Below are 23,983 nucleotides of genomic sequence, written 5' to 3'. Positions count from 1 at the left end.
ATTTAAGGTTTACTGGTCCTTTTAATAATAATGTCTACGACCGCAGATTTTAAATAAAAATAAATAAATTATTTTTATATATATATATATATATATATATATATACAACTCACAGCTCCGGCACTCCAGACGTCCCTTAGGACCTACTTGCAGCGGTGCCTTCCTCCGGGGGGTCACCCCAATGTACAACGAAGAATAACGAGGCGGCACTCGGAGACTTGCAAAAACTTCAAACGTGTATTAGGTGCTGTCAACGTTCCTGACGAAGGGGAGGTGGTCCCCGAAACGTTGACAGCACCTAATACACGTTTGAAGTTTTTGCAAGTCTCCGAGTGCCGCCTCGTTATTCTTCGTTTTATATATATATATATATATATATATATATATATATATATATATATATATATATATATATAAAATTTGTTTTCACTTACAGATGTGTCCACATACACATACATCTTTGCTATATCCCGCCATGTATGGCTTGGTTTTGCATGCCATAGACTCAGAGATTTAGCCATGCCTTGTGATTTTTCTTAACTTGCTTCTTTAATTTGTTATTTTATACATATTCTATTATGGCAAACAACATTTTTGAAATCAATCCACTCGCTACTCATGAAAAACAGCTTAGCCGTGTTTTACATGTTGTGCCAAATTTAGCAAAATAGAAAAGATATAAGTGGACACATCTGTATCATCCTTTTTGGCAAAACTGGCAATTGACGCCTGAATTTTTTTCCTAACTTTTATAGTGGCTTTATTAGAAGTCTGGAGCATTCGAGTTCCTGTTCAGAATTTTATACAGGATTAATTGTAAGTGTCTCATTGAGTAATGTCAGTATGAACTGTACTCGCCCTTTTTACAAATCTGTTTACATTGCTGTGATCGCCCCACTGTTTGCGTTCCATACTGTTGTGTGATTTTGGCTTTCACAGGGATTAATGCAGCGCCACGTTTCGTCTGCCATGAAATCTCCTATCTGTTTTCTTTAAAATAAAAGTATTATCTGTGTTATCATTTATGTCGTCCATTTTCTTTCTTGGTTCCATGGTATCTTTTGTTAAAACAATTAGAAAACTGCTTTGTCATCAATCGCATTCACATTCCTAATCTTCTTACTGGCGTCTGCCATTATACTCTCCGAAAGCCTCTTCCCTCATCAATTCTGGAATGCGGTGGCGTTGGGTTGTGCCAATTAACCCCTTCTTAGGCAGAGCGGCCTGTCACGCTTGGCACTGTAGACAATTGTCCTTAAAAGGGTTAATGTTGTACGGTCAGCAAATCGGATTAGCCATTGAGTCAGCTGACTAGATGGGACTCTCGGTCATGTGACATTTCTTAGCTTCCTGTGGTGGTCATGCTGAGTGCTGGAAACAAGGTATTTGGGTCTGGGGATGTCTGTAAGCATTGAACAGCATGAGCCTTGAATTATGATCGTAGAGAAGATGACTTCATTTTCCCTTCTACTTGGCAGAATAGGATGAGAGTTCAGATCTTCTCTTACTGGTAGTGCTGGGACTCCTCATACTGCAAGCAGAGAATGAGCCATTTTAATTGTGTGACCCAAGGTGGAGCACCTTGGAAGGCGCAATTGAAGTTTCCGTTTTTTGTACATGCTGTGTTGGTGCTCACATGTTATTTTCCATAATGTTATTTGGATGGATTGCATCAATGAGAAAAAAAAAATGTTTTTATTTATTTTTATTACTTAATTTAAATCCAAAAATACTACATAAAATAAATAATTTAATTTAATTTTTTTTCCCTCTACTTTGCTCATATTTGCGATTTACTGGTTAAGGTGTTATTAAATATATCAACACTACTGGGGGAAAAATTACATCGGTAGTGAAATATTTCAGTAGAATATAGTATGAAGTCGTGTTTTGTTATAAATTAGAATTTTTTTTTTTGTAATGGGAATATACTGGAGAGAATAAAATAGAAAAGGGTATCCTGTAAGGGCCAATCCCATCTGTCAGAACTGGAAGCAAATTGCCTTTTATTCACATATTTATGATAACGTTATTTTTAGGCATATTTTGTACCATATTCGTGTACAGGTTTTGTTGTGTGTTTTTATTTATTTTTTATTAATTTCTTTAGCGTGGGGCTTTTAATAACTGGAATATGGTCGTAATTTACTTTTTGATGTGTGTAAATCGGGTGTGGTTAGTTTTTGCATTTCTTTAGTTTTAGAAAAACTTTTTATTGTCACCTGAAACATTTTTTTTTCTATTACTTTAAAGTAAAATTGAAGAAAGACCAAAGATACTTATGGTATGTTTTCCATCTATTATCTGTTAATTCCATCCTCCTTAATGTGTTGAAAATAGAAAGAGAGAATTATGTTTGTTATTGCAGTTCTCTTCTTAAAACACATTTGTTAGCAGCCCTCTTTCTTTTTAGACTTCCAGAATGCTTGAATTGGAGGGGTAAATAACCACAAATAATAAGCTATTCTAAAATAGTATGGCAAACATGTAAAAATGTAGTTTCTGTAATAGTTCACATTCTATAAGAATATTGATATATTAAAGGCTCTGGTTATATTGCACATTATCACATATAAGGAAAGGCATGCTCATCTAAACCCCCCTCCCCCGTGTAGAGTCAGGGGATGCAAGAAATGAGATCATTGATACCCCTTTTCCACTAGCTAGCACGGGTCGCAGACGGGAGCCTGACACGGCTGCGACCCGTGCTAGAGCCTCCTTCTACACTGCGCTCACCAACCGGCTAGTGACGTGGCAGGGGCGGCGCTGGGAGATCACATGATCTCCCAGCGCACCCTTCCATACAGTGTAAACGGGAGTGGCTTCTGTTTACACTACAACCCTACCCGGATCATTCCCGTGTCCTACCCAGGTAGCTACCCGGGTAGGATTCATTGGTCACTTGATCCGGGTTTTTGCGGGGGGACCCTTTTCCACTAACAAAAAACACGGGTAAGTGCGCGCCCCCGTGCATTTACCCAAGTTTTTTGAGCTAGTGGAAAAGGGGTATAAGTTTCTGTCTATCTCTTAGGAATGAATGGATAGAATTTTGTTTATTTATTTCCGAAATATTGCCAGAATGAGTTTGTGAGTGCTTCTAATTATCTAATGGAACACTAATTAGTCAAGAAAATTTACCAATAGTACCTCATTCTCACTAGAATGCAAAATCCCGGGTTATTGCATATGCAGTAACCTGGGATTTTGCTTAGTGTGAGATAGCAAACAACCCGGCCTAAGTCCCGGGTCCCCAATCCTGCTCTTTACTAGGATCGGGGCTGAGTCCTGGGAATTTGCCAGCCGCTAGACCCGTCACATTCCAGGCTCAAAGTCTGAAAGCGGTATAATAGAGCTGATTTAGAGTTGGGATCAAAGCATAACAAGAGCAAGTAACTCTGCACCTTGGTAAATACATGTTGCGCTGCAGGGAAGGGAGATTTTTAAATGTGCAAAGAGATTTATGTTTGGGAGGTGTCCAAACTCAAATCTGTATGCCAGTGTAAAAATAAAGCTGGCCTGCATTTGTGGGCTGCAAGCAAAAGCAGACTGTATTTACTCTACATGCAGTAGCGGATCTTGCCACGGGTAAGCAGGACTTTTGCCCGGGGCGCCGCCTTCCGGAGGGCGCAGGGCGCCGCACCAGGGCAAGATCCGCTGCTGCTGTGCCCCCCGCTGCCGCTGTGAAGAGAAACTAGACGCGTACGCGTCTAGTTTCCCTTCGTGGAGAGGTCCTTTACTGTGCGGTGCGCGATGACGTCATAGCGCACCGCACATCATTTCAGTCTGTACAGGGGGCGTAAATGACCACGCCCCCTGTACATAGCCACGCCCCCTATTGTCGCCCGGGGCGCACAGCGCCCAAGAACCGGCCCTGTCTACATGCCCAATAAATGTATGCCCATCCTTTGCATTGTAACCTGGTTTGTTCCAGATACAAAGTTACTTTTTTTTTTTTTGCTTTGATCCCAGCTCACAGTTAGACATAATGGGGTCAATTCAGTTACCCGCAAATTTCTCGTAGCCGTGAGCAAGTGCGGTCATATGCCGCTCCTGTGGTAGCACTGGAATTGCTGATATTTGTTTGCAGCACCATAGGGCTACGTACACAAACCATTAATATTGGGCTATGTGGAAGGGCGTGTTTGGCTACCATTGGTGGCATTCGTATGCTGTTGCAGCGGCAACTCGCTTCCCTCGAATGCAGGGGCGAGATAACTGAATTAACCCAAGTATGTATATCAGTAAAGTAAATATAGTCCTGTTTTAACTGTTCTATTTATCATTTGCTTTTATGGAAGCTGCTGCCATTAAAATGGTTTGGGGGGATCGTTTCTGTGCGATGTTGCACAAACTTGAGTTTGTGCAGTACATGCAATCTTCCACACTTTCACAAAAGGAACAATGGGTCAGAAATTGGCCATGCCCTCATTTAACTAAAAGCAAGCCTAGGTTACTGATCCCACACCTTAGGACTGTAGTTCACAAATGGTGGCTGGTGTTTTGGGGGTGGTATGTAATATTCTAGGAAATAGGAATGTCCTGTACAGATGATTGGGTTCAGCTCTATCGAGCATCACTGGTCAGTGAAAGAATAGTGTGAAAATTCCGATCGCATGGGCGCTCGCAAGGTGATCGACAAGAAGAGGCCGTTGGTGGGTAGTAACTGACCGTTTACTGGGAGTGTCAGGGAGAACGCAGGCGTTCCCAAGCGTTTTCAGGGAGGGTGTGTGACGTCAGCTCTGGCCCCGATCAGCCTGTTCTCATCGCACTGTAGGAGTAAGTCCTGGGCTGTGCACAAACTGCACACCGTGGATTTTTGATTACACACTTGCACTGCGAATTTACACTCCTTCTGGGCAGCGAATGTCTGAACGCAGGACAGCAAAGTTAGCAGCCCAGCGATCAGGTCTGAATCACCCCCATAGTCCATATCTCCATCTTTATTCATTCTCTAGGGTGTATATTTACTAAAGTGTGGGTTTATAGAAGTGGAGACGATTGCTATGGGCAACAGTCAGATTCTACTTATTTATCTGGCAACTTCTAGCAGATAGTGGCTACAATCTGGTTGCTGTGGGCAACATCTGCACTTATATAAACCCACACTTTAGTAAATATACCCCTAGGAGTCAATGTAACTATACTGTGGCTGAAATACTATATCACTCCTACCTAACCTGCCCTGGAAAGTGGTGCATTTGGGTGTAGTATGGTATGCCGGTGGTCGGGCTCCCGGCGTCCAACATACCGGCGCCGGAATCCCGACCGTCGGCATACCGACAGCTGGCCGAGCGCAAATGAGCCCCTTGCGGGCTTGCTGCGCTCGCCACGCTGCTGGCTCGGTGGCGTGCTACACGCGCCACGCTATCAATTCTCCCTCCAGGGGGGTCATGTACCCCCAAGAGGGAGAAAAGGTGTCGGTATGCCGGGTGTCGGGATTCCGGCACCGGTATACTATGTGCCGGGATCCCGACAGCCGGCAAACTGAAGACCACCCGTGCATTTTACCTTAATGCTCTATATGTTTTTGCTTTAGTCATCTTAACTTTTTTTTTTTTTTAATTAATTATTAATATGGAATATATTTTTTATATAATTCCCTCTGAAAAAGACCCAGATAATGACAGCTGGTTGAAGGTTGATTAATAATTCTGATCTTAAGAAGGAAATCGAAATTAATTAAAGTGTAATGTGCAGCACAGCGCTCTCCGTGTAGGGCCAATCACTTTTTTCCTAGTTTCTTTTTTGTTGTCTTTATAAGATTAGCAGCACAAACGGAGTAATCAACATATCTGACTGTCATCTGCTGAACAGACTGAGAAGATCACAGGGCTTTCTTCCTAGCTTGTGGGGTTGGTCTTTTTTTATTCCTGGTTCCAAGCGGCCTCCTCAGCCGTCCACGATGTGTTCTCAGATGGAACGTGGGGTTTTGCTGTAATCTGCTTAGCTGCACTGCAGTTAAAAATCTTCATTCCATGTTTGTGTAATTTATAATTTTAATGAGACCCTGGCTCTTGGGGGCTTTGATATTTATTAAACCTCTTTTGTGCATATGCTTTTGTTCCCAGTTGATGGGATCAGCGTGTTTTAGAAGTGATGACTTTTTAGTCATGGATTTAAAATAAAAAGGAAAGGATTAACGACTGTATATCATTGCGCTTCTCAATTGATACTTAGATGAAGATAATTGTTTTCAAAAATGAAAAATAAAAAAATGAATAATGTGGACAAAGAGTAAAATATTCTTTATTGTGCATTAAATTGTTTCATTTGTATTTTCAGTTTGAAAATACTTTTTATCAGTAAGGAAAATGTACGGGCGCCAAATACGCAGTATATTGCGCAAATGGTCTCATGTAAGGGGATTACGTACTAAATAATACTTAATACTAGAGCAAATGGTACCAAGTAATAAAAGATTAGATTTATCTGTAGAATGTGCTTGAAGCCCTCCTATGTAGAGTATGCAGAGTTTAGAATGGTATTTGCTATCCATATATTATACTCTACACGTTTCGTCTCTAGTTGATCTTCGGCAGGAAGAATGGATAGCTGGTACATCTTGCTGGTATTTATGGTACGATGGGGCAGATGTATTAACCTGGAGAAGGCATAAGGAACTGATAAACCAGTGATAAGCGCAAGGTGATAAACACACCAGCCAGTCAGCTCCTGTCAATTTGCATATTGGAGCTGATTGGCTGGTTCGTTTATCACCTTGCGCTTATCACTGGTTTATCACTTCCTTATGCCTTCTCCAACCTGGAGAACCTTAACCTTAACATTAACCTAATGCATCTGCCCGTTGTTTTTTCACAGCATACTATGCTGTTTGTATGCATCTGCAGGTGTATACCAAAGTATGAAAGCATTAAATCGCTACTAGTGCCACTTGGAAAATAGAAACACTACCATAGTGCTTATAAATAAAGGTGCGTGAGCAGCAAAACCTTAATATAAGCATATCTATTTTTTATTTTTTTATGTTTTTAATTTGTATTATCTTGCAAAGTGTTTTTTCACGTAGCTTGAAACCCAAGTTAGCTCTCTGTGACGGCCTTCTGACCCATATTCACTTTTCAGATCATGTGTTATGTCTTTTCGGTGATGTCACTTTTAAAAATATAACTTTTATAATTTGATACTAAAGGGGCCTACACACTGGGCCATGTTCTTGACCAACGATATTATCAACCAACGATATTATTGATGGTCGATTTTACCTACACACTGGAAGATATCAATGGTCAATTTGGACGATATGAGAGTTGTAACACTGTAAGGGTACAAGGTGCCGTTTCCTGGGGTAAATGGCAGCACGCAGCAGCTGAGGAATCACAGAAGTCCAGTTTGTGGTACAACTGGCCCCAGCCAGTTTTATTATCCAGAAAATAAAACAAACACCAAAAGAAAATACCTTGCCTGTCCGGCACTAACTAAACACAAGATGTTCCTAACTATCACTAAACAAAAACACAGAGTTCTCCAGTAAACACTGTATAGCTCACTTGTATCAGGAAGCGTGTTTCTCTCACAGAGATCCTGCAGTCTTCCCAGGCAGTCTGCACACATTAATCAGGCTAGAAGCCCTATAAGGCTCTTGCACAGCTGAGAGCCCTGATTAGCCCTCTGTGAGGCCAAAGATCCGAACTGGGCCCAATGTCTGGAACTCACCCTATCTCTCTCTCTCAGGGCCCTTATCCAGCTTTTCCAGCAAACTGAAAAGGTTCTAACAAAACAAAAGCATTTTCCTAGATGTTTTCATTTTCTAAAACATGTAAGACAAGAACCTGGGACAAACATACCTGCCCTCAAACACTATCCCAGTGTTCTTGTCACATATCCCCCTCCCCTGTTTCGACCTAGGGGCCGGAACACTTGTAGCCCCCAAACAGAAGATGCGGGACAATGCATCTGCGTTGGGCAATTGTGTACCCGGTCTATGTTCGACAGTAAACTTAAAATCCTGCAACGCTAGAAACCATCTAGTTACACTCTATTTACATACATCCATTTTAAAGGGGCATGATCTGTCACTAGTCTGAATTGTCTACCCAAGAGGTAATATCTCAAGGTATCTAGTGCCCACTTAATGGCCAAAGCCTCCTTTTCCACAATGGCATACCTTTTTTCATGCTCATTGAGTTTCCAACTCAAATAAATGATAGGGTGTTCGTCCCCATCTCTGGTTTGGGACAGCACAGCGCCTATCCCTACGTCTGAGGCATCTGTCTGTACCACAAATTCTTTTGAAAAATCTGGTGTTATCGATACCGGTTGTGAACACAAAGCCACTTTTAACGCTTGGAACGCTTATTCTGCATCAGGGTTCCATTTCACCATATTTGACTGCTTCCCTTTGGTAAGGTCTGACAACGGCACCGCTGTGGTCGCAAAATTGGGAATAAACTGTCTATAGTACCCATTTATTCCCAAAAAAGCCCTTACATGTTTTTTATTCACTGGACGAGGCCAGTTTTGAATAGCATCAATTTTATTCAATTGGGGCCTAATCAGACCTCTGCTTATGGTGAAGCCCAAGTATTTGACCTCCTCCATTGTGAGGCAGCACTTCTTTGGGTTAGCAGTTAACCCTGCCTCTCTGATTGAGTCCAGTACTGCTTGTACTTTAACCAAATGGGACCCCCAGTCTGTACTGTGAATTACCACATCATCCAAATACGCAGCTGCATATTTCCTATGGGGCCTCAAAATTTTATCCATCGCCCGTTGAAAGGTTGCTGGAGCCCCATGCAACCCAAAGGGTAACATCTTATACTGGTACATCCCCTCCAGAACCGAAAAGGCTGTTTTTTCTTTTGCGCTATCAGATAAAGGTATTTGCCAGTAACCTTTGGTCAGGTCCAACGTGGTGAGAAACCTGGCTGTTCCCAGCCTTTCTATAAGCTCATCCACACGGAGCATGGGGTATGCGTCAAACTTGGACACCTCATTTAACTTACAAAAGTCGGGCTTCGGGATGAGAACTATGGGACTGGACCACTCACTGTTAGGTTCCTCTGTGACTCCAAGTTCTAACATGGGCCCTCATTCCGAGTTGTTCGCTCGCTAGCTGCTTTTAGCAGCTTTGCACACGCTAAGCCGCCGCCTACTGGGAGTGAATCTTAGCTTAGCAGAATTGCGAACGATAGATTCGCATAATTGCAATTAGAAATTTCTTTGCAGTTTCTGAGTAGCTCGGGACTTACTCTGCCACTGCGATCAGTTCAGTCAGTTTCGTTCCTGGTTTGACGTCACAAAACGCACCCAGCGTTCGCTCAGACACTCCCCCGTTTCTCCAGCCACTCCCGCGTTTTTCCCAGAAACGGCAGCGTTTTTCCGCACACACCCATAAAACGGCCAGTTTCCGCCCAGAAACACCCACTTCCTGTCAATCACACTCTGATCACCAGAACGAGGAAAAATCCTTGTTATGCCGTGAGTAAAATACCTGACTTTTGAGTAAAATAACTAAGCGCATGCGCTCTGCGAACATTGCGCATGCGCAGTTTGCTACTTATCGCACCGATGCGAAGAAAAAGAACGAGCGAACAACTCTGAATGAGGGCCATGGTTTTAACTTCTTTAGAAACAGCTTCACGCTGAGCTTTAGGAATCCTATATGGCTTTAAATGGACCCTGACCCCTGGTTCTATGACAATGTCATGTTTTATTATGGTCGTTCGGCCAGGCAGCTCTGAAAATATGTCCCTATTTTGGATGAGAAATTCTTTAACCTGATTGTTCTGATCAACTGATAATGTCTCTGACACCTTTACTGCAGGAAGCAACCGAGGTGAAGACACTGAAGGGCAAGGCTCCGCTGACAGAGACAACCTATCTTTCCAGGGTTTGATTAAGTTAACATGGTAGATTTGTTCGGGTTTTCTCTTTCCCGGCTGGTATACTTTGTAATTAACCTCATTCACTTTTTCCCTAATCTCAAATGGACCCTGCCATTTAGCTAGGAATTTGCTTTCCACAGTGGGTACCAAAACAAGAACTCTATCTCCAGGAGCAAATTCCCGTATCTTGGCACTCCGGTTATATACCCTCTGTTGAGCACTTTGGGCCTGTTCCATGTGCTCTCTGACAATCCTGCAATCCTATCCTGCATTTGTGTTACATGTTCAATAACGCTTCTATAAGGAGTGGGCTGTCCTTCCCACGTCTCTTTGGCAATGTCCAACAGCCCTCTGGGGTGTCTACCATACAACAAATCAAATGAAGAAAACCCTGTAGAGGACTGAGGAACTTCTCTGATGGCCATTAACAAGTAGGGCAACAAACAATCACAGTTTTTCCCATCTCTATCAACAACCTTTTTTAACATACTTTTTAATGTTTTATTAAACCTTTCCACCAACCCGTCAGTTTGGGGATGGTAGATGGACGTCCTGAGGTGAGTGACCTTAAATAATTTGCACAATTCTTTCATGATCCTTGACATAAATGGAGTACCTTGGTCAGTCAAAATTTCTTTTGGTATTCCCACTCTACTAAAAACCTGCACCAGCTCCCTAGCTATCGCCTTGGTTGTGATAGTGCGTAAAGGGACAGCCTCAGGATATCGAGTGGCATAGTCCATAATTCCCAGGATATACTGATGGCCCCAAGCAGACTTAAACAAGGGCCCCACGAGATCCATGGCTATTCTGTCAAACGGGACCTCTATAATAGGCATGGGAACTAGTGGGCTACTGAAATGGGGTCTAGGGGCATGATACTGGCATTCAGGACAGGAAGAACAATATTCAGACACTTCTTTATAAACCCCTGGCCAAAAGAACCTTTGTAAAAAGCTTTCAGGTGTTTTTTCTGCCCCTAAATGTCCTGCTGTAACGTGACTATGAGCTAAATCTAGTACCGGTCTCCGATAAGGCTGGGGAACTACCACATCCTCACCCCTTTTGACAATGTGGTACAAGAGCTCATTACAGATGGCCATGTGGGGATACGTAACCCTGTCACCTGGTACCACAGGTTCCCCATTAACAACCTTAACAATCTCTCTAGCCTTTATTAAGGTAGGATCCTTTAACTGTTCAGACGCAAACAGATCCTTCTTTACCTCCAGGTCAGGCACGCTTTCAGTTCTAACTACTATGTCTCTGTTCCCACCAAGAGGGTCCTCACTGGACTCCCCATCTGTCACTTTCCCAGCCAAACTAGCAAAAGGCAAAGGGTCAGAAAGTTCTGAAGACACACGTACATCCATCAAATCACCGTATTATCAACTGGCTCTTTACTTCTCACATCTGTTGATAACCGTGATTCCCACAGTTTCCAAAAATGACAACATCACACATTTGTTTTTCCAGCTCAGGTGAAGGTACCACAGTACAGGCTAACCTAGCAAAGAAAGACATTCTGCGACATTCAAAGGCAGCATCACATTGCATGGGTTCTTGCGTGACTGGGCAATTGGCAATAACATGACCTGGCATACCACACCTAAAACATTTAACCACACGATTATCAACCCGTTTGGGCAGTATAGACCGTTCTAGCACCATTGGCCTGTCTCCAGGGCCAGTGTTTACAGTCTCTCCAGTCTTGCGTTCTCTTAACCGCCCAGCAACGTTTTCCCACGGAACAGTCTTACCGGTCTTTACTGAAAGGCGCTGTCGAGGATCTATGGGTTGCTGGGTGGTCATCAGTAGTTCCTCTGCTGCCAAATACCTCTCTACCATGTCCACTAATTGGTCAGCAGTATCCGGGTTTCCATAGCTCACCCACTTGCGCAGGACCACGGGCAAAGATCTCAAATAGCGGTCCATGACAACTCTTTCAACCATTTGGGGACCAGTTAATGTCTCTGGCTGTAACCATTTTTTTGTTAGCTGAATAAGGTCATGCATCTGGGAGCGAGGAGGCTTCTCCATGGCGTACACCCAACGGTGAACCCGTTGTGCTCGTACTGACAGCGTGACTCCCAGGCGGGTCAGGATCTCAGTCTTTAGTTTATCATAGTCCCGAGCCTCAGCAGGGCTTAAATCAAAGTACGCTTTTTGGGGCTCACCTGACAGAAAAGGTGCCAGCAGACTGGCCCACTGTGCTTTCGGCCAGTTCTCACGCTCGGCAGTCCTTTCAAACGTGGTCAGGTAGGCCTCCACATCATCAGCCTCTGTCATTTTCTGCAGGAAGTGACTGGCCCGTATAGAACTAGAGCTGGTCGGAGCACTGATGGCCATATCTCCAATCCGGGACGCAAGGCTCTGCACCACTTCTGTTAAGGCCTCTCTATCCTGACGCTGTTGCCTGTAAAGTTCGTCAATAGCCACCTGCTGCTGTCTCCTATTTTCCTCCATTGCCACCTGCCGCTGTCTCCTATTTTCCTCCATTGCCACCTGCTGCTGTCTGTTGGCCTCCTGCTGAGCCGCTGTAGCTTGCAGCAAGGCTTTGAGCAGTTCCTCCATGTCGACAGACTTTTCAGGCGGCTTTGTAGCTGCTTTCACCCAGGACATATATCAAATCCTCAGGGCGAGTCTCAGTAACTTCACACTGGGCTGTATCTGCATAAACCACCGTTTTCTGCAGGCCTCATAAAGCTGCTGCTTTCACTGATGCGCAGAACGGCATGCTCGCATTCTCCACCAAGTTGTAACACTGTAAGGGTACAAGGTGCCGTTTCCTGGGGTAAATGGCAGCACGCAGCAGCTGAGGAATCACACAAGTCCAGTTTGTGGTACAACTGGCCCCAGCCAGTTTTATTATACAGAAAATAAAACAAACACCAAAATAAAATACCTTGCCTGTCTGGCACTAACTAAACACAAGAGGTTCCGAACTATCACTAAACAAAAACACAGAGTTCTCCAGTAAACACTGTATAGCTCACTTGTATCAGGAAGCGTGTTTCTCTCACAGAGATCCTGCAGTCTTCCCAAGCAGTCTGCACACATTAATCAGGCTAGAAGCCCTATAGGGCTCTTGCACAGCTGAAAGCCCTGATTAGCCCTCTGTGAGGCCAAAGATCCGAACTGGGCCCAATGTCTGGAACTCGCCCTATCTCTCTCTCTCTCAGGGCCCTTATCCAGCTTTTCCAGCAAACTGAAAAGGTTCTAACAAAACAAAAGCATTTTCCTAGAAGTTTTCATTTTCTAAAACATGTAAGACAAGAACCTGGGACAAACATACCTGCCCTCAAACACTATCCCAGTGTTCTTGTCACAGAGTACATACATCTATATCGTCCAAATTGACTAGCATGTATCAACGATGATCGATCAACGATGAACGATTGCGGGCACGCGCATCATTCATCGTTGATGCATCCACACTGAAATATATGAACGATATCGTTCGTAACTTTCAAGATATTGCCCAGTATGTAGGCCCCTTGATGCAGACTCTTTATATAAATGTTCTGTAACGGAATCAGTGATCGATCCAGGAACAAAATTACTATAATCGGGCGGAGGGTGTGTGTGTGTGGTGGTGGTGGTGGGGGTTTAGAGTGATATTGGGTGTAGTCAAGTGGTCTGCCCTCGGTGGCTGTGCCACTGGCAAGTGGCGTACAGCTGGAAAGAGGATTGGCCCTTGGCGGCCCTTTGCATTGCTGTGTGATAGTCCAGAATACCCGACCTGTGCACCCAACCTTAAAGTATAATTTTACAAATTGAGATAAAAGAACATTGGCACAAAATTAAAAAGCACCCTCTGGGGCCCTCACACAACCCCACGTGTGAGACACTGATATTCGTGGCCTCATTCAGAAGATATTATCACATATACCCTGTTAGGAAACTATTGTGTGTCAGTTTTTAATACTTCTTGCCTTTTTAGGCAGCACATTCGGTGAGTGTAAAGATGGCAATTCCATTATCATTATGTAGCAGTTGGCCATGTCTGCATTCATCATGCAGAAAGTGATGAAATGTCGACATGTTACAATATATCGACATATCATCACTGGTGGCCCAACGCTGGCTTACCTTCTCCTGACCTGCGTTTTCAAGTCCTGGTGGTCATGTGACCATCACTTCTGGGTGAGACCTCCAATCCTCCAGCAAGTTTTTTCAGTATTTCTCCCTTATCCCTAATCCCCACCCTTCCCCGCAGTGTACCCTTAACCCTTCTGCCGCCTAACTCCAATGTCGACATTCAGACAATGTTGCCATCATAACTGTTGACATTGTGGTGTTGACAGTTCATTGTCGACCTTTTAACAACATCCCGTACACAAAGCTACATGCAAGATGCACACAACACTACACATGACATACAGAAAGCTTCATATAAGTTACACTCAATACACAACAAGTTTTATAGGAATACATGTAAAATTTGTGTTTGTGTATGGAGCACTCACTAGGGGCCTTAATCAGAGTCAGTCTGAAGCTTAAGCAAACCTTGCTGCTCTACAACCTATTCACAATCAATCGGTTGCATCTGCCAAACTCAAGCTGCGACTCCCTTGTCGTGCCTGGCGGAGATGAGGCTGGATTGTGGCTTCATGGGCAGTGCAGAAAAAGCTAAATATAGCAGCACACATTACAAATATATTGAGGTTAATGGCGGGACAGTGTAATTAAGAAGAACCTAAGTGGCTTTAAGCATCAGAATTGCTCTGCGAACCAGACACAGAGGCTTCCTTGTATATTAAAATGAGTTTTAAACATTGCTCCAGCAGTGACAGCATCTCTAATAGGGTTGCAGTCCGCACTACCAACTTTTACGCTTACAACAGGGTCTTAGCCCACCAGGAGGCTGTCATTGGGATCTTTTAGCAGCCATGTCTGTCTTAACTTGAGACCACACGCCCTTACTGTACTTTTGTACAACTGCATGTCCACTGCATTTGCATTGATGCCCACTTTATGCGAGTTTACGGCCATTCCAGTTCCAGCCTCAGCCCCCTTGTTACAGCAAGTCTCAAGTCCCGCTAAAGCTGGGTATACACTGGAGGGCTGTGTACCTGGACAATATGGCGGTCATCAGGCCGGCATATCGTATCTGCGGTACACATCAGAACGGTGTAATTAAAGACTGTACAGTCCCTTGTTCCATCCTTCATTACACTGCACGGCGCCATGTGTGATATCAACCGGTTGGCCATGCAGCAAAGCATACCGGAATATATATCGCTAATGTCCGCAGGTGCACGCAGATAGTCTGTACACAGATCCAGCCGATATGTCATTCAGATTTGGATGATATCGCTCCAGTGTGTATCCAGCTGTCTAACATCGTGCATTTTCTGTGCATCCCTGTAATGGTGCAACATAAAATGCACAATGTAGGGTGCTGCTACCAAATGGCACACCATTGAATCACCCCCTAAATCTACACTCTGGGTTACCTGTGGGAGTTATCACTTGCTATAATTTAAAATTATTTATTTATTTATTATTTATTACCAGTTACTTATATAGCGCACACATATTCCGCAGCGCTTTACAGAGATATATTTGGCCATTCACATCAGTCCCTGCCCCAGTGGAGCTTACAATCTATATTTCCTATCACATGTTCACGCACACACATTCACACTAGGGTTAATTTTGTTGGGAGCCAATTAACCTACCAGTATATTTTTGGATTGTGGGAGGAAACCGGAGTACCCGGAGGAAACCCACGCAAGCACGGGGAGAATATACAAACTCCACACAGTTAGGGCCATGGTAGGAATTGAACCCATGACCTCAGTGCTGTGAGGCAGTAATGCTAACCATTACACCATCCGGACTGCCCATTACACCATCCGGACTGCCCATCTGCCTAGGCATAAGCAGGATGATTAATAAGAAACTACACGCTCCGTGCTTCTGGCCAAACATTGATCCACAAAGCCAAATTCCTTTATGCGTTGTCACGGGGTCCAGGTGTTCGTCTGGGGCTGTAAAATGAAGAACAGAGTCCTGGAAAAGGTGCGTTCACTGGGCCCCATTGAAACAAATTTTTGTAGGGGTAGCAGGGTTATTTATTACTAGGGTGGCCAATCCTGAGCCATTTTTTTCAATCCCGGGTATAAGGATTGAAAAATGGTCAAATCCCAGGAAACCCGGGATTGGCTTGTTTCCTGTGTGACCGCCGCGCACACACGGACGGCAGGATGGGCCACTTCCTCCAGGTGCGGTGGGTTACGGGCGGCTGGCTGCGCACACTTCCTCCGGGTTCGGCGGCGGGTGATGGGCGGCTGGCTGCACAGCGTGACCTCTGACTTCACGTCATGCTGCGCAGGGGGAGCTGGGAGGAATGAGCTGGACAGCGTCTGAGCCTCCTGAGGACACTCAACGCTGCCCGACACTGAAAAAACAAGGATCTTTCTAATCTCGAAATCCCCAACTGAAATCCCAGGATTGAATCCCAGCTAATTTTAGGGATAAATTTCTAGTATCCCGCCGATCCTGGGAATTGTTCACCCTATTTATTACCCCCCTGCTTTACAACCTGTGTATTATAAGCAATAATATACCCTCTTACTGTACATTACGAGGAATACCAGAGACGGTGCAGAGTTCTACAATCTGGAAATCCTCCTATTTATACGTTTTATATCATTTTCTTTACTAAACAATTTTTTTCAAATATTTTTTTATTCTTTTTAAAGCATACAAATACTTAGGGTCGGCACAAGGAAACGTTGTAAATACAGGAAAGCAGTCAGGTGGACACAACACAGACTCGTGTTTGTTCTACGGAAGATGAAAAGTAAGGCACTGCTTGATTTACTTCCTTCCGTACCTGTTTGAAGGTCTGCTGTGTCTCTTGTAAGAAAATGAAGGTTACTGAGCTTGAAACCTGAGGTCCCTTACAGTGATGAACACTGTTCAGGAGGAGGTAAGATGATATTTAGGATACGGCATTATCATTAATCTAGGTCACTGCCCCATCCGAACCCATTTTCTTCTCCCGGTACCTCTGTTTCTTTAACTAAAAGTTTGCAGGTTAAGGTTATAGAACAAAACCATCATCTTCTGAGCCCATTACAGATGCAGTAAGTGTCTTTCTCTATTACTGTGTTGTCTTGACTATTTATCAAACCTTGGCTTCAGTTTGGAGCTGTGACTTCGGCTGTGTTGACCGTACATGATAATACAGAGTCATGTTTGATACTGTTGGCAGTGTATTAGACACTAGTACAGTAGGTTACTTTTCATTTAAGTGGCTATCATTAATCTTCTGAGGGCTGCACTAGTGCTCCTACTAGCACAGCCCCTGGTAAAGCCCCAATTGCAAAATATATCTGTCTAAAGGAGAATATCTGTCATCTTCATTAACACTTTGTATGGTGACATGGGGATCTGTTCGGCAATAATAGCGATATTGGCACAAATATTTTCAGCCAGCATCAACATGATTATTTTCTCCAAAGGTTTTCCTGTTGTGCAGGAAAAAAAACTCTCTGGGACAGCAGTTGCGTTACCTTCTCCATTACATATTTCCTACATACGTAGCTGGGATACTTCAATCATTCAGAAAAGCTTGTTTCTGCATAATTTAAGTACTATGGAGGTACAAAGGCGATCTCTGTTATCAGGATGGCTTGCTGACGCGTTTCGCTGCTATAGCTTGCAGCTTTATCAAAGGTATCAATCTATAGCAGCGAAACGCATTAGATGACCCATCCTGAAAGCAGAGATGATCTAAGGGGGTCATTCAGATATGATCGTTGCTGTGCATTTTCGCACAGCGGGCTATCAGGTCCTAACTGCGTATGCACTGCAACGAGCATGCGCGTCGGACCACAACAACGGGCATCGCCGGTCAGCAACGGGATGGTGCGAAAAAATCAGATCGCACGGGCATTTGCCAAGGTGATTGACAGGTAGAGGCCGTTTGTGGGTGGCAACTGAGCGTTTACAGGGAGTGTCCGTAAAAACGCAGGCATTGCCAAGCATTTTCAGGGAGTGTGTCTGACGTCACCTTTGGCCCCGATCAGCCTGTTCTCATCGCACTGAAGGAGTAAGTCCTGGTTTGCGCAGAGACTGCACAAAGTGAATTTTCGCAGCTCGGCGTACACATGCGATCACACACTTGCACGGCGAATTTACACTCCCTCTGGAGGCGGCGACTATCTGATCGCAGGACAGCAAAATTAGCAGCCCAGTGATCAGATCTGAATTACCCCCTAAGAACCTCCAGTTGACTTTGATTGGATCTTCTCTTTGCTTTGAAATCCTAAATTCCATTCTGTGTTTTAAATGGGAATTATTGGCTATGCGTCTGTATCTTCGCCAATTCAAACCCCATCCACAACTTCACAGAACCTTGGACACTCTTCACCAAGGCACTGTTATTGTACCACCCCACCCTGGACATTCTTTACCATAAGGGCTTTTTTATCTGAAGCCCCCACTTTTATATCACAGACTAATTGGAGGTTGAGGAAACTTTCCGGATATTGGCTTGATCTATCTGCTGCCTCGATTTGTTTTTCAAAATATTTATTTACTAAGGCCTTTATATGTACATATATTCAGGAATTGTTTATAAATATGTCTTCACATTTGTCATTTTCTTTTATATATCGTAATAACTATTATGGTTTTTGCATTATGGCCCTCATTCCGAGTTGATCGCTCGCTGACCTTTTTTCGCAGCGCAGCGATCAAGTAAAAAAGCGGCAATTCAGCGCATGCGCATGGTACGCGCTAAGTACTTTCACACAAAACTTTGTAGTTTTACCCAAGCTCGAGCGACGTTTTTCGAGTGATCGTAGTATGATTGACAGGAAGTGGGTGTTTCTGGGCGGCAACTTGGCGTTTTCAGGGAGTGTGCTAAAAAACGCAGGCGTGCCAGGAGTGGCTGGAGAAACGGGGAGTGGCTGGTCGAACGCAGGGCGTGTTTGTGACGTCAAACCAGGAACTTAACAGACTGCAGTCATCGCAAGATATGAGTAGGTCTGGAGCTACTCAGAAACGGCATGAAATTTTTCCTGTGCAGTTCTGCTAATCTTTCGTTCGCACTTCTGCTATGCTAAGATACACTCCCAGAGGGCGGCGGCTTAGCGTTTGCACTGTTGTTAAAAGGAGCTAGCGAGTGATCAACTCGGAATGAGGGCCAATATCCGCAATAATGTATAGGAATTAGGCTTGGAGCCCTTGGGGTAGATGTATTAACCAGTAGAAGGCATAAGGAAGTGATAAACCAGTGATAAAGCAGTGTTAAGTGCAAGGTGATAATGCACCAGCCAATCAGCTCCTGTTAATTTACATATGGGAGCTGATTGGCTGGTCTGTTTATCACCTTGCATTTATCACTGGTTTATCACTTCCTTATGCCTTCTCCAGGTTAATACATCTGCCTCCTTGTGCGGTATGTTTTTTTTTCTTCTTCCTATTTCTTTGTATTGTTATATTGTGGAGATCTCCCATATACAGCCGCCTGGGTAAAACATATTTACTGTAGCGCCCTCTTGCCTTATATCTTGATTTAAGACTTTGCACAATGGCCCTCATTCCAAGTTGATCGCTCACTAGCTACTTTTAGCAGCCGTGCAAAGGCATAGTCGCCGCCCACGGGGGGGGGGCGGGGGGGGGTGTATTTTCGCTTTGCAAGTGTGCGAACATCTTTGCAGCGGAGCTCTGCAAAAACATTTTGTGCAGTTTCAGAGTAGGTCTGCACTTACTCAGCCCTTGCATTCACTTCAGTCTTTATGTTACCGGAATTGACATCAGACACCCGCCCTGCAAACACCTGGACATGCCTGCATTTTTGCAAACACTCCCAGAAAACGGTCAGTTGACACCCATAAACACCCGCTTCCTGTCAATCTCTTTGCGACCGGCCGTGCAAACGGAATCGTCGTAGAAGCCATCGCTGGGTAACGAACCACTGTGTACTCGTACGACGTGCCTGCGCATTGCGGTGCATACGCATGCGCAGATTAGCCCCGTTCTGCCATGATCACTGCGCTGCGAAAATCCGTAGCGAGCGATCAACTCAGAATGACCCCCATTATCCGTAAGTTTGCTGCCGATGTACAGGACTATTCTGCAAAGGGTGACGCATGGTACATAGGTTTTTAATCCGACCATTATTTGGGGTGGTCTTCTGTATGCCGAATGTCGGGATCCCGGCGCACAGTATACCGGCGCTGGAATCCCGACACCCGGCATACCGACAAGTATTCTCCCTCGTGGGGGTCCACGACCCCCCTGGAGGGAGAATAAAATAGTGTGGCGCCCGTAGCGTGGCGAGCGCAGCGAGCCCGCAAGGGGCTCCTTTGCGCTCGCCACGCTGTCGGTATGCCGGCGGTCGGGCTCCCGGCGCCGGTATGCTGGTCACCGGGAGCCCAAGCGCCGGCATACCATACTACACCCCATTATTTGACATGCCGATAGTTTGGGGGTTTCACTACCACCAATATCTCTGTGTGTATGGCTATCTGAAGAAATGTTACGTTACTATGGAGGAGATGTATCAAAACACAGAGGGAGATAAAGTGGAAAGAGAAAGTACTAACCAATCAGCTACCAACTTTCATTTTTCAAACACAGCGGCAGATGTATCAAGCCTGGAGAATTGATAAAGCAGTGATAAGTGGAAGGTGATAACGCACCAGCCAATCTGCTCCTAACTCTCAATTTACATATTGGAGCTAATTGGCTGGTGCGTTATTACCTTGCACTTATCACTTCTCCAGGCTTAGTGCATATGCCCCAGTGCCTGTAACATGGCCGAAGCTGATTAGTACTTTATCTCTTTCCAAGGTTTGATACATATACCCCAATATGAGTAAGAGAATGTTGTATTTTAAAATAAACTTATCGCTTGAGTAAAGAGCTTTTCATGAATGGAGAAGACGATTCTGTTTGCCATAAATTGTCAATTGGTATTTGTCAAGATTGAATTGTAAATGTGAAAACCGTCTGCTGACCAGGAACATGCGGCAAGAAACAAGACGTATTAATTAGCTCCTACCATTGAACGCTCATTGTTTATTGTGGACTTGCAGCCCGTTTCCCACAGTGTCATTGACTGCGCACTGAAGTTAAACCCTCGCATTGATTTCTCAATTTTATTATGTTCACCGGTGTAATCTGAGATTACGACAATGTATTCGCTCTCTTTTTCTCTCTCTCTCTCTCTTTTAATAGTCTTGATTTAATTTTCTCTGTCTCTTATTTGGACAACTGCTCGGAGTAAATACTGGGGAGAGTAGGAAGAGAATTCTCTGAGGAGCTGTCACTGAGAGATGTAATAGGGGCTTTATAAAGCAAAGGACTAATTTATGTGAATGTGTTTTATTCGGGATAGAAAAGGGCAGGCTCCGTTGTGTCTACATTGCATATTGTGCAGAGCAAGCAGCCCGCAGAAAGAAAAACCAGAAGACTGCATATGGATATTCCCTTGATATCATTCACTTGCTGTGTAATCTTATTATGCAAAGTTCTAATCTTCACCTAGAATGAATGCCTCCGGGTCAGAATATAGTTATATCAAGGTTTTAGAGGTCATGTTTTGTGATCCTTGGCTTATTCTTCTAAGTAGGTCTGGGATTTAAAGGGAATTCCCCAGACAGTGTCAGAGATAGGCAGTCAAAGCCTGCTGCCTTTTTGGAAGAGAAGACCTACATGAGGTCCCTGGTAGGATTAAACTTGATTTGTAGCTGTAGGATTTCTTAACAGATGTATTATTGGGCAGGGAATAGAGAGCCCACCAGCACGGCGAAATTGGAAGGCGATTGGCATTCTCAGGAAGCCGTCTGCCTGCAATAACAGCAGCTGCATGTGGATTCTACGTCTTTCAGGTGAAGCCCGGTCCAGTCATTTGGAAAGGATGGGATGAAAGGGAACGTTGGTGATAATTTTGATGACTGCAAGATTTAGTACCAGTGTAATGGGATTATCGGTAACACCTTCGGTGCAGGGGAAAAAAAGCCACCTGGCGTTTTAACTGGCAGTAACTGCAAACTAATCCGTTCCCATCTCTCGGATGTCAGTCATGAGGCTCGGAGCGATTTCTGCCCTGCGTGCTGTGATTAATTTCATAAACATAACCAAAAGCAAATGTATTCATAGGAGAATATGGTCCATGTCTGGGCCTTAGACGAGGGATGGTAGAATGCTGCTGCACGCTGCTAGACGCAGGTTGTAAATTTTCTCATCAGATGTATCTTGTGCATGCTATTAGCTGCTGGTGTACACAGGATGCTTTTTACTGGTCGACTTTTAGGATGCTCCTATTTTCAGCCGGTACGGAGGCGCATGTTTATGTGGCTGTTTCAACGCATTTATGTTCAGTGTGTGATGTATTTTATATATGTAGTCGTTGACATGTTTTTATTTTTTATTTCACACTGCATAATTTCTATTAAGTAACACTTCTACAAAGTCATTCAGGATTCAGCTGCCAGTGCAGGAAATCTAAGGGCCTCTGCGGACCGTAGCAAAAAGAAATCCAAAAAGTTAGGCTCTAGCTGTCATTTGTAATTAACCACCTGGCTCCTAGGCTGAACACATTATGTTAAGGTATATTGGCCCTCATTCCGAGTTGTTCGCTCGCAAGCTGCTTTTAGCAGCTTTACACACGCTAAGCCGTCGCCTACTGGGAGTGAATCTTAGCTTCTTAAAATTGCGAACGAAAGATTCTCAAAATTGCGACCACACACCTCTTAGCAGTTTCTGAGTAGCTCCAGACTTACTCGGCATCTGCGATCAGTTCAGTGCTTGTCGTTCCTGGTTTGACGTCACAAACACACCCAGCGTTCGCCCAGACACTCCTCCGTTTCTCCAGCCACTCCCGCGTTTTTCCCAGAAACGGTAGCGTTTTTTCGCACACACCCATAAAACGGCCTGTTTCCGCCCAGAAACACCCACTTCCTGTCAATCACATTACGATCACCAGAACGAAGAAAAAACCGTGAGTAAAATTCCTAACTGCATGGCAAATTTACTTGGCGCAGTCGCAGTGCGGATATTGCGCATGCGCACTAAGCGGAAAATCGCTGCGATGCGAAGAAATTTACCGAGCGAACAACTCGGAATGACCCCCATTATAATGATCTAATCCTGAGAAGAATGTTTCAAAGCTCCTTTTTTTGGCTGGGAAGGGGTGTTTTTGGAGAGACTGAAGAAACAAAACGCGGGATACGGTCATTAGGTCGACCACTATTGGTCGACATGGAAAAAGGTCGACATACGTTTTTCACATTTTTCCCATATTTTTTTTTTGTTACTTTTTTTTTACTTTTTCATACTTTACGATCCACGTGGACTACGATTGGTAATAGTAACCTGTGCCGAGCGCACACAGTGCACTAATTGGGGTTTTCCGTCACTTGACAACGACACCAAAAAAAGTTTTAAAAAACTAATGTTGACGTTTTTCCATGTCGACCTTTTTCCATTTCGACCTTATGACCATTTTGACCTAGTGACCATGTCGGCCAATAGTGGTCGACCTAATGACTGTCGACCTAATGGCCCATACCCCAAAACACTTGGGGGTAAGTTTGCAAAAACTTATAAAAAAAAAAAAAAAGGAGGTGTTGATTCCAGCTATCATCTATCTAGTACATTCTGATGATAGCTAGAATCCATTTGGATGCTATGATCAGCACCTCCACTTTTTAGATATTTTACTAAATCTACCCAGTTTTTATGTATACATGTGCTTCTGACACAGAGGTTTTCCATGTTTCTGTGAAAGTATGTTATATGCTGGAAGTCACTGACTTGAATCTGTACATAAACTGTACATCGGGGTATTCAACAAGCGACTCTTCAGCTGCTGTGTAGCTATACAACCCGGCATGCCCTTCACGGTTTTAGCATACCCTAATAACAAAACAGTGGCAGTGCATGCTGGGATGTGTAGTTCCACAGCAGCTGGAGAGCCGCATGTTGAATTGCTGTGCTGCTGCTGATCTGTGACCCAGGTTGGAAATTGGCAAGGCTGGGAAATGTTGCTAGCACCTTGCAGGCAAGTGTACATGTTGTTCTGCAAACGCTTAAACTTAATGTTTATTATGTTTTATTGGGCCTTTATCACTTTCTGAGGCATGTCAATGTTTATTTTCTTGTTTATGACA

The 23,983-nt window shown here is 44.1% G+C and overlaps 1 protein-coding gene across 5 annotated transcripts in view; it reads left to right on the top strand.

Moving 5' to 3' along the window:
• IMMP1L (inner mitochondrial membrane peptidase subunit 1) overlaps positions 1-23,983 on the top strand; it is a 147,525-nt gene that overhangs the window by 42,182 nt on the left and 81,360 nt on the right. Inside the window, exon 1 of one of the 5 annotated variants that reach the window (XM_063944456.1) lies at positions 756-816. The exons of 2 other annotated variants lie outside the window; for them this stretch is intronic. The gene's annotated coding sequence lies outside the window, so the exon portion shown is untranslated. Of the gene's footprint in view, positions 1-755; positions 817-2,255; positions 2,285-16,694; positions 16,786-23,983 lie in introns of those variants that run through there. 2 more of the 5 variants (XM_063944455.1, XM_063944458.1) reach the window with 2 other exon arrangements.

The sequence above is a fragment of the Pseudophryne corroboree genome, chromosome 11 (genome assembly GCF_028390025.1).
Source record: "Pseudophryne corroboree isolate aPseCor3 chromosome 11, aPseCor3.hap2, whole genome shotgun sequence".
NCBI classification, from domain to species: domain Eukaryota; kingdom Metazoa; phylum Chordata; class Amphibia; order Anura; family Myobatrachidae; genus Pseudophryne; species Pseudophryne corroboree.
The sequence above is the reverse complement of the archived record's forward strand: the minus strand, read 5'-3'. Positions and strand labels throughout refer to the sequence as shown.